Genomic DNA, 6,000 nt, shown 5'->3' with positions numbered 1-6,000 from the left:
CCCACCTGCATGGGGAAAGCTTCAGGAGTAGTGAAACAGTGCTGTAGCCTTTAACAAGCATCCAAATCTTTTTCGTGTGGTAACTTATTCCCAAAATACCCCCAATATATCTGAATTTATTCAAATTCCATCTCTAAGTTCCCTTTCTCTCTCTCTCTCCCTCTCCTTTCCCCTCCCCTCCCCCTCCTCCTCCTCTCCCTCTCCCCTTCTGTTCTCTCTCTCTCTCTCTCTCTCTCTCTCTCTCTACCTGTCTCCACTTCTCTCTCTGTCTCTCTCTCTCTCTTCCCCTGTCTTCTACTTCTACCTCAGTTTCTCTCTGTTGGTCCAATAAATGAGTGAGTAAAAATATTGTTTAAATCATCTGTATTATATGCTAGTCTGTGCAGGCTCCTATAACAACACACCAAGGATGGGATTTACTTATAAGCATCAGAAATATATTTCTCACAGGTGAAGAGGCGACAAGGTTCTAACACGGTTAGAAAGGACACTCTTGTAGGCTGTAAACTTCTCATTGTATCCTCACATGGCTAAGGAGGCAAGGATATGAATTCCAATTATCAGGTCTCTGCCCTCTTGACCTGTTCACCTACCAAAATTTCACCCCAATAACATCCCTTGGGGCATAGCATGCCTATATATAGATTTCAAAGGACACAGATATTCAGACCATAGTGTTGTGTAAGACCCATTTGTGGTTGTTAAGGAAATACATATATTAAGGCATGTATCCCACTCTCAGTAGTTCACATTTCCAGCAGAGTAGCCAGTCCTTCAGAATGGCAAATACACCCTGTGTAGGGAGAAATTTATTCTGACTCTAATCAGAAGTAGAAGAAATTGGCAAAAAAGTTTCTCAGGGAATAGAGTTGGGCTGTATAAGACAGATAGGAAATCATGCACATATACTGAGGAATGGATATTTTAGGAGCCAAGAACAGTATAGGCAAAGGAACAGACTGGAGTCTGTTTAAGAAAAACACATCGACCAAATGGAGCTTGAAATTTAAGTTAAATTGTGGAGTAAAATTGGAGCCGAAGCAAGGAAAGTTTAAAAAGCCACATTTTCCTTCTGGGTCCCAACGGACCAAGGTAGGATTTTTCAAAGTGCATTTTGTCATGTATCAGTTCCTTCACGTGGTGGAAACTTCATTAGTTTATATTTGTCAGTGTAGATGTTGAGGATATGTCTGAATAAACATCTGAAATTTTTGGAGAAAAAAAAAAAGCAACATTTTGGCAGATTCTGAAAAGTAGGTAAAGAACCCTGAACATTATCCCATATAAAGTAGAAGATTTTAAAATCAAAAGTTTACCTTGTAATGAAATATTTATAAGGTTTTTTTTTAAAACATATTCTCATAGTCTTTTTGTCGTAGGAAGTCAACTTAACTGATTAAGTGGTAAACATTCTACATTTATGTCAACATGTGTATATGAATTCCTTCAGGGTGACAGCAGTGATTGTGTAATATGTCCCTGTGCAAGGTTAAATGAGTTTGCAAAGACAGCAAACAGAATTTAATAGCACAAAAAAAAAAAATGCCGACTCATTTATTTCAAAGGACATTTGTTACGGTTTCAGAGTTTGAAGCACTATTGTGGGGAGCTGGGAGGTGGTTCCATGCATGAAGAAAGTCAGCCAAGTCAGTCCCTGAAGTCTCTGTTTCCTTTCCTACAGGAACAGCAATGGAAATCTTCGATGTACAGCAAGTTGACAAGTCCTCTGATTGAAAAGCCAACTGGCAAAGTAAGAATGAATCCATTTCTTGTTGAACAGTATGCCTCAAGCCTACTCGCTATTATTTCTTTTTGTCTTGAGCTATTTGGGTGAAATAACTAAACTGATTGCATTGAAGTGACTGACAAAAATCCAAATTCAGCACTATTTTCTTGGTCCCGGTGGCACCTGCTTAAGGTAAAGTGTTGAGTAGCTAGATACTGATCTGAGACACCCCATCTCTGCTTCTGACTCCTTTCTCATTCAAGCTTGTCTTTTCTAGTTCCATTTAATGTCCTAGCTTCTCATCACTGTAACTAACTGTCCTTCCATATCAGAGTTTGTGGGACTGGACAGTGGCATACCCAGTTAAGCGCACGTAGTGTGAAGCACAAGGATCCAGCACCAACAGTGAGGACACTTCACAAGCGGCGAAGCAGATCTAGAGGTGTCTCTCTTTCTCCCTTTCTATCTCCGCCTCTTCTCAATTTCTCTCTCTCCTATCCTATAAAATGGGGAAAAAAATGGCCACCAGGATTTTTAGTGTAACCCTGAAGGCAGGGAAAAAAAAATATATATATATATATATATATATATATATACCAGAGCTTGTTAATAGGGAAAAGAGTACTTCTAGTCATTTCCTTCTAGAAAAAGAAAAAGCGCTGCTTCCTCTACTTTCTTAGGTTCAGTATCTGGAGAGATGCAAAACAAACAAAAAAGACAACTAAACAAGCTTTACTACTATGGAGTAGTAGGAAAGGAGTGAGGACCCAAAGAATCATTTATATTCAGGATGGATAATTACAGCAAAGAGAAATAAATTATGGAGAAGAGACAAGAGAGAGACAAAGGGATTTGGACCTCTAGGGGCTATAAATTGTGAAAAAGTAAATACATAGGGGAGGGATCAATGAAAGATAATGATTTTAAGGTTTGTTATGCAGACTTAGGTTGGCTCCATTCCCTCTGATAAGAGTTAGCCCCAGTGATTAAAGGCCATCCTCTTCCTAAAGCAGGAGGAGTCAACTTCACAGGATGAGCATTCAGGTAAAGTCTAGCAGCAGGTGGGACTCTTTCAGTCCAGAGGGTTATCTGACTATGCTACTTGCACCTGAAACACTGGCCCTCCTTCATGTTTGTGTAGCGATAAAATGCTCAGTTACCAACTCTCCCCACACCCTAATAGAAATGGTTCTTTCTATTTGACTCCCCAAAGTGGGGTGACCTGACATCTGACTTCCTAGAGGGGAAGTTGTGGTTAGAAAACAAAATAATTTTCCCCCTCTCGTATTAATTAACTAGTGATTTATATGACTACATTTTACTAGGAGTGTACTTAAACACCATTCCCACCACCAAAAGACTGTGACCCATCCCTCCCACCCACTCCCATCCCCCACTGACCCAGGAAGCTGCATGTCTACCCCTCACCACAGGGTTTTTACTTTGGTGCCCTACTTACAATTTGATCAGGTCCTGCTTTTAGTTTCCCTTTCAGATCTTCTTACTCAACTTCTGTTGATGAGTGGAATCATCCCATACTCATCTTTATCTTTCTGACTTAGCTCACTTAACATAATTCCTTCTAGCTCTGTCCAAGATGGGTCAGAGAAGGTGGGTTCATTGTTCTTGATAGCTGCATAGTATTCCATTGTGTATATATACCACAGCTTTCTCAGCCACTCATCTGTTGTTGGGCACCTGGGTTGCTTCCAGGTTTTAGCTATTATGAATTGTGCTGCTATGAACATAGGAGTACACACCTCTTTTTGGTTGGGTGTAATGGAGTCCTTGGGGTATAACCCCAGGAGAGGAATTACTGGATCATATGGAAGGTCTATATCTAGCCTTCTGAGAGTTTTCCAGACTACTCTCCACAGAGGCTGTACCAATTTACATTCCCACCAGCAGTGCAAAAGGGTTCGTTCCTCTGTCCCCACAACCTCTCCAGAATTTGTTGGTGCTGTCCTTTTTGACATATGCCATTCTTACAGGAGTGAGGTGGTATCTTAGTGTTGTCTTAATTTGCATTTCTCTGACAATCAGTGACCTAGAGCAGTTTTTCATATGTTTGTTAGCCTTTTGGATCTTCTCTGAGGTAAATGTTTTGTTCATATCCTCTGCCCATTTTTGGATGGGGTCATTTGCTTTTTTGGTGCTAAGTTTGCTGAGCTCTTTATATATTTTGGTGATTAGTTTCTTGTCTGATGTCTGGCATGTGAAGATCTTCTCCCATTCTGTGAGGGGTCTCTTTGTTTGTTTAATAGTTTCTTTGGATGTGCAGAAGCTTTTCAATTTGATGTAGTCCCATTGGTTTGTTTCTGCTTTAGTCTTCCTTGCAATTGGGTTTGAAAAAAAAAAAGAAAACATAAAATAAACTTCCTAAATTCATTTTTCTGTCTGAATTACCACAATAGGACTATTTTACAAGCTGACTTTTATATACTATTTCTGATAATTATTCTATGGTAAATTGTTTTTTCTGATTCAGATCACCTTGAATATCTATTTTAAACATGTGATTGAGTAGGCTGAGGAGGTAGCATAATGGTTATGCAAAATATCTTTCATGCCTGAGACACAAAAGGTACCAGATTCAATCCCCAGAGCTACCATAGACCAGAGCTGAGTAGTGCTCACTTTAGAGGTTAACTTTTCAGTGGCTAGCTGTCCTGGCTCCTGACTTGGCAACTAGGAATGATAAATTCATTACTTGAATTTTTTGACCAAAATATAAAGTACTAAGCTTGGGTTTGTCTATTAGAATTGAAAACTTAGATCTGTGAATAAGTTGTTATGAGTACTTGCATGAGCCTCATTGGGTTATAAAATACCCAGAGGAAAGGCAGGACCTTAAGCGATTAAAGTAATAAGATTTATAATTAAGAAAAACTAGGTTGATTTATAACCATGGAAGTTAGGTGTTATTCTTGGGATCATTGCTACTTTGATTAAAGCATTATTCTATAGAAACTGTAAGGAAGGGAGAACTAGAAGCATATAATTTTTTTCAGTTGATTTAACACTGGTTTGCAATATTATAAGATTTTGAGAATGTAATTGCACACCCATATGTGTGTGTACTACTCATCATACCTGCAATCAAAATTCCAGTGCCATTAAACGAGGCTCTTCTACCTATTTCCCTGCTGCCCATCTCCATTCCATTCCTTCTTAGATCGCTACCATAGTTTTCAAAGTCTGTTTGATTTTATTTTTAAAAGTTTTGTTTTAGATATGTACATTCCACAGATGAATGAAACCATTTGGTTATTGTTTTTCACTTCTCTACTTATTTCATTAGTATAATCACTTCCAGTTTTGCCAATTTTGTTCCAAAAGACTAATTGCTACCTTTTTAGAGGTAGAATAGAATTCCATTAAGTATATTTCACATCACTTATTTATCCAGTTGTTTGTTTTTGGCATTTGGATTTAATTTTTGTTTCTTTCTTTAGTTGCTTGTTTGTTTTAGCTGGTATCAACAGTGAGACTATGAACTTAGGGTGCATACGTTCTTTCAAATTAGTGTTTTCATGTCCTTAAGATAAATTCCTAGGAGTGGTGTTACAGAATCATGTAGCTGGTTGAGTGGCAGATCGACTAAGGGAAAGAGAAAGTGAAGCATTGAGGTTTTATAGAGCAATTTTATTAGGGACAAAGTACCCTTCCATGAAGGGAAGGGATAGAAGGGAAGGAGAAGAGAGGCTCCCACAAAGAAATGGTAGGTGTCTTGGAGTGAGGTGCCCACACTTGGGAAGCTTTAAAGCCCTTATAAAGAATTCCATTTTCTCTTTGATCTGGGTGGAGGCTTCACAGGCTAAACCTATATTCACTCAGTCAGCTTTTGATATGGGCCCTCTAACAGTTACATGGTAATCTTATCCTATGTACAACTGGATGTGTGGCAACTTTCTCAGCTTCATGAGTGTTATCTCTTTGAGTCACTGTAACATCTCAAGCATAGTGTCTTCTGATGACACAAGGACCAAAGAGTTCTTGGCCTTCTGCCTAGGCCTTCTCCTCTCCCTGCCTATTATCCTTGTCCCTTTTCTGTCTCAATTATAAGGTTATCTTCTATTTTTTTTTTACTTTTTTTTTTTTTTTTAATTTTTGGTCATTACCAGGACTTCAGTGCTGTGCACTAACTTTTTCAGAACCAAGAGATATAGACAGGATATAGTGGGAGAGAGGGAAAGAAACCAGCCACAACACTGAACTTTCCCCCAGTGTGTTGGAACCAGACTTGAACCTACAACTTGAACCTATCTAGCAAA

General features: G+C 38.8%; 1 protein-coding gene across 1 annotated transcript in view; it reads left to right on the top strand.

The window, feature by feature from the left end:
* The first annotated feature begins 1,707 nt into the window (after positions 1–1,707).
* RASGEF1B (RasGEF domain family member 1B) overlaps positions 1,708–6,000 on the top strand; it is a 200,574-nt gene continuing 196,281 nt past the window's right edge. The window contains exon 1 of the mRNA XM_060187928.1: positions 1,708–1,750. The gene's annotated coding sequence lies outside the window, so the exon portion shown is untranslated. The remainder of the gene's footprint in view (positions 1,751–6,000) is intronic.

This window comes from Erinaceus europaeus, chromosome 3 (assembly GCF_950295315.1).
Source record: "Erinaceus europaeus chromosome 3, mEriEur2.1, whole genome shotgun sequence".
In the NCBI taxonomy this organism is placed as follows: domain Eukaryota; kingdom Metazoa; phylum Chordata; class Mammalia; order Eulipotyphla; family Erinaceidae; genus Erinaceus; species Erinaceus europaeus.
The sequence above is the reverse complement of the archived record's forward strand: the minus strand, read 5'-3'. Positions and strand labels throughout refer to the sequence as shown.